General features: G+C 49.1%; 2 pseudogenes; both read right to left on the bottom strand.

The window, feature by feature from the left end:
• Positions 1–310: 310 nt before the first annotated feature.
• On the bottom strand, positions 311–1,518 carry LOC125536418 (peroxidase 2 pseudogene; annotated as a pseudogene).
• A 3,763-nt stretch (positions 1,519–5,281) lies between these two features.
• On the bottom strand, positions 5,282–6,532 carry LOC125536428 (peroxidase 2 pseudogene; annotated as a pseudogene).
• Positions 6,533–12,075: the final 5,543 nt, after the last annotated feature.

Consider the following 12,075-nt stretch of genomic DNA (forward strand, 5'->3'; position numbering starts at 1 on the left):
TTTCAGATTTCAGTGTTAAAAGTAATAAAAATTTCAAGCACTGAAATCTTTTTCTTGTGTATAGCTCTTCGAATGTTTACTTTTGGACATGAAAATTTGCAAGCACTTACAAAGTTTGATCATATTTGATGTTGCAAAGTTTCAGATTTTTTTTTGAATTTACTGTTCATAAAGGGTGTAGGGGCACTTGGGAGCTGAAAACCCACTCTCTTAAAATAATCTTACGAATCAAAGAGTAACGATGGGAATCAATATAAGATGTCCAATTTAAATCAGCAGAACTCACTCAAAGTTAACTGTAGCACCAATAAGCAGCCAAAGAATTTGAACAGTCAAAACAACCAATTACAGTACATGCATGAAAATTGAACGAAAATCACAAGTAGATGACCTCAGGCGGTGCAAAACTGAAGCGCACAAACGAATTAACGCAACACCGTGACGATTCAAGGATGGATCAGTGGTTGACAACCCTGCACTTCCTCCTGATTTCGCCTTGCTTGCCGGTCTTCACTTCGATTGCTCCCATCTTGACCATGGCCTTGCTAAACTTGGCCTCCCACTGCCCGGGGATGTTGGCACTGTCGCGCACCATCTGTATCGTCGCCGGCGTTGTAAGTAGGGCGGTGTCGGACGTGAACAGCACCTTGTGCGCGAGGACGTTCTTGTAGTACTGGTTATCGAGAGCATTGGGGGTCACCACGTCCTGGTTCACCGTGGGGTCGTTGGCCGTGCTCGGGTTGGCAGGGCACCTCCTCCTCAGGAAGTTGGCGAAGCCAGCGTCGATGTCGGAGGTGACGGCGATGCGGTCGGAGACGAAGGACGAGCAGTGGGAGACCCCGATGGTGTGGGCGCCGGAGAGCACGACCATGTCCTCGGCGCTGAGGCCCTTAGCGGCGAAGCTGGCGACGAGCTGGTCGAGGTTGAAGAGTGGTGGCGGCAGGTTGTCGAGGGCCTCCGTGGAATTAGAAACGCGGCCGTCGAGGCGGCCCGCCGGCATGTTGATCTTGAGCTTCATCTTGCTAAGGAAGTAGGCTGCGTCGCGGCCAGCGAAGGCAACGATGTCGGCGCACGAGACCACGCCAGGGCAAGCCTTCTCGACGGCGTCCTTGGCAGCGTCGATCACCTCGAAGCCGCGGAGGCTGGGGAAGTTGGGAGGGCTGAGCTTCTCCGGCTGCGGGTTGGCCGGCGTCGGGTCCAGGAGGACGGAGCCGTCGCATCCCTGGACGAAGCAGTCGTGGAAGAACATGCGGATGAGGCCGGCGCCGATGCCGGCGTTCTTGTAGACGAACTTCTTCACCTCGTCCCTCACAATGGCCTCCACGCGGGGGCATGTCTTCTTGTAGTAACCCACCTCCAGGCCATGGCACGCCGCCGACGACAGTAGCAGTACGCATGCCAGCGCAACAGAAAGCTTAAGGGAAGCTGCGGCCATTGTCTCTCTTCTCAAGCTAGCTCTTAATGAATATAGCCCAGAGAGCGTGTGATTTGATGTGAGCTATATAGGAGCAGATGGGATATCGATGAGGTGATGGAATGTCGTTTGTCTGTGGAGGGCTATTTATACATGCATGCAAGAGTTCCAATCCATGGTGCACTTGATAAGATAGCAACTTGACATTGTTAGTTAGATGGATGTGTGTCGTGCACATGCATGGCAATGGAGTAATAATTGATCAACATGCACTGCTCTAGCTGTTATGGAACATGGAGACTGCTAGACCTATAGCTTAATTTAACTCTATGTTTTCTTCAATAATCGAGTGAATTCATCTCTCTTTTTTCCTGTCTTCTTTACAATTTGTGTTGTCTGATCTGTCGAATGGAAATGCAATGTGAGCTCTTGTAAACAAACTTTTGTACAGCCTATTTGGCCTTTGACTTATGTAGAGCCAACTCACTCGCAGGCTACAACCCCGTTGGATTACTTCGTTGGTCGGCCCATGAGCTGTGACACCGTGTGAGGGCCTAAATGGCAGCAATTAACCCCTAATAAAAGCAATTAACTACTCTCAGCCGCACATCTCCAACAAATTATTTATTCTTCAGTACACAACCTCTAATTAAATCAAAGTGGAGACTAACACATACTCTTTCGGTTGAGAGGGTGTGATACCTTGGAAGAATACATCTTTTTAAGCAACAAAAACTGAAATGGGAGAGAGTGACAGCTGAATCCCTCCGGGATAGGCCCAAGATAGGGAAACAGCTTAGCAGGCCTTGAAAAACCCAAGTTCGTTCTAGACGGCCCACTTGGCTGAGCGCTCCCAACAACGCCCATTGGGACGAGCGATACAACATACTCCCTTTGTAAAAAGAAATATAAGAGCGTTTAGATCTCTAAGGGAGTAGTTAATAGAGCATTATCATGTCACACGTAATTAGTAGTAACATTGCACGATCAATGTGTCATTACCATGACCTGGTCGATCGGCCGTTGTAAGATCACATCCTTCTCAGCCATATATAAGGCAAGGCTAGGGCACCCACGCGCGGCATGAGTACAGAGTCACATGCCAACATTGTGTATGATTTGTGTACTAAGATCCCTCATACGAGCCCAGATTATCATCAACAGAAGGAAAGTGTTACCTTTTCTATAGAGGGCCTAACATGGGTAAAAATCTCGTGTGAACTTGTCATGGATCATCCTCTTGCGTCTCCCAAATCCATAACAATATGTCTTGCCACAAAATCCCTGCGATAAATAGATATTCTGAAACTACATTTAATTAACCTTCTATCATACCAAAATACATACTCAAAGCAAGGCAACTATTAGATGGATTAAGCTTGCAGATGAAAACATCAAATTATTTCATGCTAAGGCCACTATCAAGTATAGACACAATCACATTGCGGTTATACAAGATGAAATGGAACAAGAGCACAATGATCACCAAACCAAACCAAAATTCATTATTTTGATTAGTAGTTTTTATTTCATTTTCATTATTCTTTAAGAGTAATACCAATGCCATTAATCTATTCCTTCTCTGGAAATTCGTCTTGATGGAAATTCCACTATTATACACTTATTCTTACATATTATAAAGAAAGCGCAATCTTTGTGCAATTTTTTTTTCATTTTCTTTCTTCTTAGTGGGTAATACAAATAGCACTAATTCATTCTTCCTTAGAAAAGTTTATTATTTTTATTTTGTTCTAGTTTATATTTAGTTTTCCTTTTTTAATGGCCATACTAATGCCAGTAATTCATTCCTTATTATTGATTTTCCCCAGAAATTACACTATTATATGCTTATTCTTGCATATTAAACAGCTACAATTTTTTTGTAAATTGTATGCAAAAAATTCCATTATTTGTTTTACTTTTTTTTCTTGATGGTAACACCATTGTGACTAATTCATTCATCCTTATAAAATGTATACATGTAGGTACTACACGATATGTTCTTAAATTATACTAGAGTATGAAAACCGAAGAATTATATGCTTATTCTTTGCATATTACATAAGGTGCAATTTTAGTGCAAGGTTGTGTGCAAGTATTTTAAAGTTTTGTCATCCTCTTTTTTATTAATGGGTACCAATGCCACATTCATTCATTCTTAGAAAACAATTCTTATTTTGATTTAGTTTAGTTTTAGTTTATTTTCTTTCAAATATTATAGTGTATTATTGCATATTATTATTTTTTGCGGAAAAACTTCCAATCTATTTATCTTCAATCATGGCAGTACAACGAACACCAGAAATAAAAATTACATCCAGATCCGGAGACCACTTAGCGATGACTACAAGCACCGAAGCGAGCCGAAGGCGCGCCGCCGTCATCGCCCCTCCATCGCCGGAGCTGGGCACAACTTATTGTAGTAGACAGTCGGGAAGTCGCCGTGCTAAGGCCCCATAGGACCAGCACCCCAGAACAGCAACCGCTGCCGATGAAAAATAACGTAGATCGAAAGGATTCAAATCGAAGACACACGAACGTAGACGAACGACGATGAGATCCGAGCAAATCCACCAAAGATAGATCTGCCGGAGACACACCTTCACACGCCCACCAACGATGCTAGACGCACCGCCGGAACGGGGGCTAGGCGGGGAGACCTTTATTCTATCTTTAGGGAACGTAGATATCGGAAGGATTCAAACCGAAGACATACAAACGTAGACGAACGACGACGAGATCCAAGCAAATCCACCAAAGATAGATCTGCCGGAGACACACCTTCACACGCCCACCAACGATGCTAGACGCACCGCCGGAACGGTGGCTAGGCGGGGAGACCTTTATTTCATCTTCAGGGAGTCGCCGCCGTCTCGCCTTCCTGAATAGGACACAAACCCTAACAAGATTGAAAAAAAAACTAAAACCGAAGCCCTCTCGCCGGCCTTGCCGGCCATCGGAGGCGGACTAAATGCATGGATTGTTACTAGATTGAGATGCATTTATTTAGCTACCATTGATCGATGGGAGGGAGTGCATGTGCATACGTCTACTTGCACTGACATATACAATATATGTTTTGCAAATAGTAGTGTATTATATTTGAGATGCATCCATGCATGCGTTTGAAGGTTCCGTCCTTCGATCTGAAAGAAAAAAAGTGAGGAAGAGGAAGGTAGCTAGCTTTTTTTTTTAACATCAGTACAGATGCAAGCGCTTATGCATACGCGGATATACTCATCTCAATGAATACACACATGCACACCCTACTCCTATTAGCATCTCCGAGAGATCTCCGAGAGACCAGGCCGGCATGTCATCTTGAAATTTACGAAGTCACCGTAGACGTGTCGTCGTCGACGGGAAGGTCTCCTCTCACTGAAAGCGCATCGCCGGAATTCCTGAAATAAATACAAAAATAATGTGAGCACCAAGACTTGAACCCTGATGGGCTAAGGATACCACTGTCCCTCTAACCATCCAAATCACGGATTGATTCGCCGGAAGGTAGCTAGCTAGCAGTGTTATGTACGTACGTATGTTGTTTGTATACGTGTGCACTGCTTAGTGCTGCGCGTACAAAGTTCCTTGAAAACAAATTAATTTCGCGCATGACACCGGCCGGCCAGCTCGCCTTGCTATTTTGTGCGCGATTGAGGTAGGTCATGATTCGCAGAGAGAGCAAACCAGTCAATCAACTAGTTTCGTTTGTTGAAACAAGTTTGGTTCAGTCGACTGACTCAAGTTTAACTTTCAATCGACTGACCCATAGTGAGTCCCTTAAAACAATCTTACGAATCAAAGAGGCCCTTAAAGATGAGAAACAATCTAAGATGTCCAATTTAGATCAGTAGAGCTCACTCAAAGTTAACTTCAACACCAATAATATAAGCAGCCAAAGAATTTGAACAGTCAAAATAACCAATTACAGTACATGCATGAAAATTGAACGAAAATCACAAGTAGATGACCTCACGCAGTGCAAAACTAAAGCGCACAAACGAATTAACGCAACACCGTGATGATTCATGGATCGATCATCAGTGGTTGACGATCCTGCACTTCCTCCTGATTTCGCCTTGCTTGCCAGTCTTCACATCGATCGCTCCCATCTTGACCATGGCCATGTTAAACTTAGCCTCCCACTGCCCGGGGATGTTGGCACTGTCGCGCACCATCTGCGTCGTCGCCGGCGTCGTAAGAAGGGCGGCGTCGGACGTGAACAGCACCTTGTGCGCGAGGACATTCCTGTAGTACTGGTTATCGAGAGCGTTGGGGGTCACCACGTCTTGGTTCACCGTGGGGTCGTTGGCCGTGCTCGGGTTGGCGGGGCACCTCCTCCTCAGGAAGTTGGCGAAGCTTGCGTTGATGTCGGAGGTGACGGCGATGCGGTCGGAGACGAAGGACGAGCAGTGGGAGACCCCGATGGTGTGGGCGCCGGAGAGCACGACCATGTCCTCGGCGCTGAGGCCCTTAGCGGCGAAGCTGGCGACGAGCTGGTCGAGGTTGAAGAATGGTGGCGGCAGGTTGTCGAGGGCCTCCGTGGAATTGGAAACGCGGCCATCGAGGCGGCCGGCCGGCATGTTGATCTTGACCTTCATCTTGCTAAGGAAGTAGGCTGCGTCACGGCCGGCGAAGGCGACGATGTCGGCGCACGAGACCACTCCAGGGCACGCCTTCTCGACGGCGTCCTTGGCCGCGTCGATCACCTCGAAGCCGCGGAGGCTGGGGAAATTGGGAGGGCTCAGCTTCTCGGGCTGCGGGTTAGCCGGCGTAGGGTCCAGGAGGACGGAGCCGTCGCATCCTTGGACGAAGCAGTCGTGGAAGAACATGCGGATGAGGCCGGCGCCGATGCCGGCGTTCTTGTAGACGAACTTCTTAACCTCGTCCCTCACGATGGCCTCCACGCGGGGGCATGTCTTCTTGTAGTAACCCACCTCCAGGCCATGGCACGCCGCCGACGACAGCAGCAGTACGCATGCCAGCGCAAGAGAAAGCTTAAGGAAAGCTGCGGCCATTGTCTCTCCTCTCAAGCTAGCTCTTAATGAATTTAGCCGATGTGTACCAGAGAGTGTGTGATTTGATGTGGGCTATAGGAGCAGATGGGATGAGGTGATGGAGTTCGTATGTGGAGTGGAGGAGCTACTTATACATGCATGCAAGAGTTCCAATCCATGGTGCACTTAATAAACAATGGCTGTGGGCTATAGCAACTTGACCTTGACATTGTTGGTTAGATGGATGTGTGTCATGCACATGCATGGCAATTAGTGAAGTAATAATTGATCACCATGCATTGATCTAGCTGTTATAGAATGTGGAGGCTGCTGGATTAGCTGAATCTAACCTAGGTTTTCTTCAATGATCGAGAGAATCTATCTTTCTCTCTCTCTCTCCATTTCTCCCTCCGCTTCTAAATAATATTTTTTGTACATATTTCAATATGAACTACTCCCGCCGTTTCAAATTACTTGTCGCACGTATGGATGTATCTAGATGTATTTTAGTTATAGATACATCCATTTCTACGACGACTATCTTTTTAAAAAAACCCATATATTAATCAGAAATAACAAAATTCTTACAATCGTTCATTACAAATCTAGCCACGCAGGGCGGAACACTATTACATAAAATACCGTCTGACCTACTATCAAAACAAAATTTAGCAATCTCATGCGCCACCCTATTTGCCTGCCTGTCAATCTTCACTATCTTGAAATCCTTAATGAGGTTTGAGACACTCATCGCCTCCTTTTTCAGGTCCACAAAAGGAGACCTGTCAAAAGAATCTTTTGCCAAAGAAAAAGCAACAGCTGCGCTGTCAGTCTCCAAAATAACAGGACTATGGAATGTAATACCAATATATAACCCAGCAAGCGCCGCACGAAATTCTGCTTCATCCACACAAGTGCACGACCCGATAAAATCCCATGAGGAAACCAGGACTTCGCCAAGGTGATTCGTGGCAATTATCCCAATACTGGCAGATCTCATGCTCTCCACAAAACTAGCATCAACGTTTATCTTAATATATCCTTGGTCCGGTGGTTCCCAATTACGACGAGCCTTCGCGATTGGTGTGATGTACCTTCCATTATCAATCACCCCCTTACCTTTGATGCTTAAGTCAACTTGCTCACAGTTTTTGACATTTGTGAAAGATTTCCAGTAATTTCCCACAAAAGTGACAGAAGCACGTAAGGATTCTTTCCCCTTCCCGAAGATCATATCATTTCTGAGATGCCAAGCTCTCCAAAGCATGAATAAAACTTGATCACGTTCTGGCGACCCCAATTGATCAAGCAGAATAAACATCCAGTCCGGCCCCATAAATCTGAAAAGCTCCTCGGCAAGAATATTCCACTCTTCTCTCATAGCAAAACGAAACGCACGCACCTTTGGGCAAGACACAAGGGCATGGAAAGTACTTTCATCCTCCATCCCACATATAGTACACATACCTGACACCGTTTGGTGATGAATAACTCTGTTTACCTGGGTCGCCAAACTGTTAGACGCAGCTCGCCAGGCAAAAATTCTTATTTTTTGCGGGACTTTGGCTTTCCAAATAACATCCCACACACTTCTTTCCTTGTCAGCAGCATAACTAGACGATCCTGTCACGCCCTTGCCATCCTGAAGGTTTAAAACCAGTCTATACGCACTTTTAACCGAGAACATGCCATTCTTCTCATAGTGCCAAGCAATTAGATCTCCCTCACCTATAGTCTGAATACGTAACCTTAGGATCTCCTCAGCATCATGGTTATAGAATAGGTGCCTGATTAAATTTTCATCCCATCTTCTTGTTCCGCTTATGAATAATTCAGAGACCCATTTCAGTCTAGTGCGGTTCTTTTTGACTAAAACTCTGAGGCCAGAATTTCTAGGTAGCCAATTATCTCTCCAAATATTAACATTTTTTTCATCGACCACTCTCCATATGACCTCTTTTTTTAGCAGATCCAATCCGTGCACAATGCCTTGCCAATTCACGGAGGTAGCCTGCGGGAAAGCAGTATCCAATATGTGACCATTAGGATAATATTTCGCCTTCAAAACCTTAGCACATAAAGAATCTGGATTCACTAGCAACCTCCAACCTGTTTAGGCAAGATAGCTTGATTAAACAATCTAAGATCTTGGAAACCCATGCCTCCCTCTCTTTTAGGTTTTGTGAGTTTATCCCAAGCTAGCCAATGAGTTTTCCTTCTGTCATCTTCGTCCCCCCACCAGAAGTTTCTTATAATCCGAGATTATTCATCACATAATGAAGCTGGAAATTTAAAAATACCCATGGCGTACACTGGGAGCGCTTGCAAAACTGCCTTTATTTGATTTTTCTTTATACAACGAGTAATTTAAAACGAAAGGAGTACATATTTGCGTTATATCATCTGTTGGTTGCTCCTGGTGTATGCATGTATGGATGCTGAGTGAGTCGAATGGAAATGCAATGTGAGCTCTTTGTAAACAAACTTTTGTGCTACTTCCTCCATTCCAAAATATAGTGTGTCCGCGCTTTCCGAGGTTCAACTTTGACTATAAATTTAATCAACGAGACCAACTGCGGCGGGAGAAAAAATTATATAATTGAAAACTTCTTTCAAATACGAATTCACTGATATAATTTTTGCTCCCGCCGCAATCGGTCTTGGTAATTAAATTTACGGTCAAAGTTGAAGCACGTGGATAAAAAAAGCACTACATTGTGGAACAGAGGAAGTACCTGTTTGGGGAAGAAAATTCTATATGACTGGGTCGTTCGCTCCGTTCGGAACGACCCATTCCATCGAACGCCATGTGGGTTCCTGAATCTCAAAGCAACTACTCCATCTTCTTCTCCGTCAGGCCGTCTCTAAATCTTGCGCCCCAGCGCCACCGTATCGACTTGTGCGACTTTTTCTCCTCCGACAAGGCAAAGAGGGAGAGTGAGAGAAGCTACAGGAGAGGCCATGACCGAGCTCCTCTAGCTGCGCGAGGTCCGTGAGAGAGGTGACGATGGGGTTTCCTGCGAAGGCTGCACCGCAAGCAGGACATTTAGGTGGCATGCCGGCACCGCCGCGTGCGCTGCCGGCGAGAGCAAGGCAGAGAGCGCCAAGAAAACGGACATGAGCGGAAGAAACTTTCCAAAATCGCCATGGATTTTCAAGTGCAAGAAGGCAGCACGAAACAGCTCAGCAAAACTCCACGAGGTCGCCGGCGAGTCCCTGGATGCCGCCAACTCACGCCGGGAACGAGTGTTATGGCATTTTCAGCCGTTGGCCTTTCAGGAGGGCCTCCTTAAAGACGCAACGGCGCTAAACCGCGCACTGGAGGCGTAATGCCTCCCAGTCGTGGCTTCCCACGGATTTTTAAAATGTTTATATTCGGCGCAAACACAATGTAAACATATTCGAGTTCGTTCAAATTTAAACATATTTTACAAAAAAAAAAACTACCGCAGGCTACCCCCGCCGTCTCCCTCGCCGCTCGCCCACGCGGTTCTACATGTCGAGGAGGCTGTAGAACCGCGTGTAGTCACCACCGTCGTCGTCGTCGTCGTCGCCCCTGCCGTCCCTACTGCATCCCTCCCCCGGTTGGCGCGGCGGGTTGGACGGTTCGGGGGCGTCGTCGTCGTCGTCGCTGTCGAGGACCACGACGCCGTGCTCGTCCTCGCGCCCACGCTTGCGGGCGGCGATCTCCTCCAGGGCCCGGCGCTGCCGGACCATCTCGTCGCGGAGGTAGTCGTCCCGCGCCCATCGCAGGGCGTCCTCGTCGGAGAAGCCACGCTGGGCTATCTCCTCGTACTCCACGGGGAGGCCGAGCTCCGGCTTGGGCTCGACGAGGACGATGCGGCCGGTGGGGGAGGCGTTGTCGCCGATGCGGACGCCGGAGCTGCGAGTGTGCGCGCTGACAGGCGTGCCCTGGGGCTCCGGCTTGACGGGGCGGAGGTGGAGGCAGGGGGAGCCGCCGGACGAGGAGGAGGACCCCCCGGTCTCCATGCGCCTCGGGGTCCAGGAGCTTCCCCGGCGGCGTGGGAAGGACGGGGGAGCGGGGTACTCGAGGCGCGGCGTGTTGCCGGCCTCGATGTACTCGAGGACGGCCTCCAACGTGCGCCCCGGCACGCCCCACCACCGACGCCGGCCGACGGCGTTGAGCCTGCCGGAGGGCTCGACGCCGTTGGTGGCCTCGAGCTGCTCGGCGTGACGGCGGCGAAAATAAGGCTCCCAAAGCGGGCTGTCGGGGACGTACCGTGGCCCCTCCCTCGCCGCACGCGGCAGGGACGAGCGGATGCGTGCGATCTCCGCACGCCGCGCCGCGCAGGTGGGTACCGGGGGCACCGGCACGCCGCCGGCGCAGATCCTCCACGCCACGGGCACCCGCATGTCCGGCGGGACCGGGTACTCGGCCTTGGCGAGCCTCGTTCTTGTGAAGATGGCGGCGGCCGAAGCCGTTCGCCGCCGCGCCATCGCCTGGGAAGCGCTCGGCCATGGGTGTGATGAACTGGAGACGGCGAGAGAGAGGAGAAGGAGGAACGACGACGATGAGAGAGTGCGAGTCGCCGAGTGCGCTGGGGCGCGTCTTATATAGGGCGAGGCGCCGCCCATGCGCGAGCCGCCGTGAGTACGCGTGGCGGGCGAGGAAGGGCGAGGGACGCGCGTCATCCGGTCTTCACTGCGCCGCCCGTGAGGCATCAATGGCGCAGGCTGTCCGGCGCGGCAGCGCGGCAGCTTTGGCATTGATTTGCCGCGGGAAACGAGGCGATGAGGACGACGAAGGGGCGAGAAGAGAGCCGTGTCCCTGACACGGCGGGCACGCGGCTGTTTCGCGCCTAAACAGTTCGCCCCGGCGCCTTCGGGCGCCCCCCAGCGCGCCGGGTTCGGCCTGGGTCCGCCGGCGCTGTTTTCGGCCCAAGCCGACGAAAATCGGGCTCCTGGGGCATGACTGGGCCGATTTTTCGACACCGGCGTAAAAAAAACGCCTGGGGAGGCCTTTCTAAAGGCGCGGCTGGAGATGCCCTGACATGCATGTGCATGTGCGGTGGCACTGCACGAGCCTTTTGGGGAAGAAGATGGAAAGGGTTGCTTTGAGATTCAAGGATCCACGTGGCGCTCGATGGAGTGGGTTGTTCCGTCTAGAACGAACGACCCGGTCGTATCCCTGTTTGGCCTTTGACTTATGTGAAGCCAACTCACTCGCAGGCTACAACCCCGCTGGACTGCTTCGTTGGTCGGCGCATGACACGGTGTGAGGACGTAAGAGGCTTGGCAAATCCGGCCTCTCAAATATTCATGGACGCATCTGGTTGTATTCGTGGGCAGTGAGTGAGCATTTGTCATTTAGATGCGTCTGCATTCGTGTATCTTAAATTGAGCCCCTCATATCCATACAACACATGCACGTATGGAAATAAACCTACGTAAATCAACAAACTAGCATGAATTATCTAGTTAAAACAAGCATAATTGTAGCATAAACGATCATCGGATAACCAAAAGATGCAATTTCAATTGGACAGTACCCTAAACATACGATAAAAAAACTTAATTCAACGGGAAAGGAGAAGGAAATCACCATTTCCTCGCCGCCCCTTCCCCTTGCGGTCAGCGGTGCTGCTTTGGCCTTCGGTGTAGGCATCGATCGCCTGAGGGTCGTCGTCGTCGTTGTCGCAGCTT

This window comes from Triticum urartu, chromosome 1A (genome assembly GCF_056163025.1).
Source record: "Triticum urartu cultivar PI428250 chromosome 1A, HENAU_Tu73, whole genome shotgun sequence".
NCBI classification, from domain to species: Eukaryota; Viridiplantae; Streptophyta; class Magnoliopsida; order Poales; family Poaceae; genus Triticum; species Triticum urartu.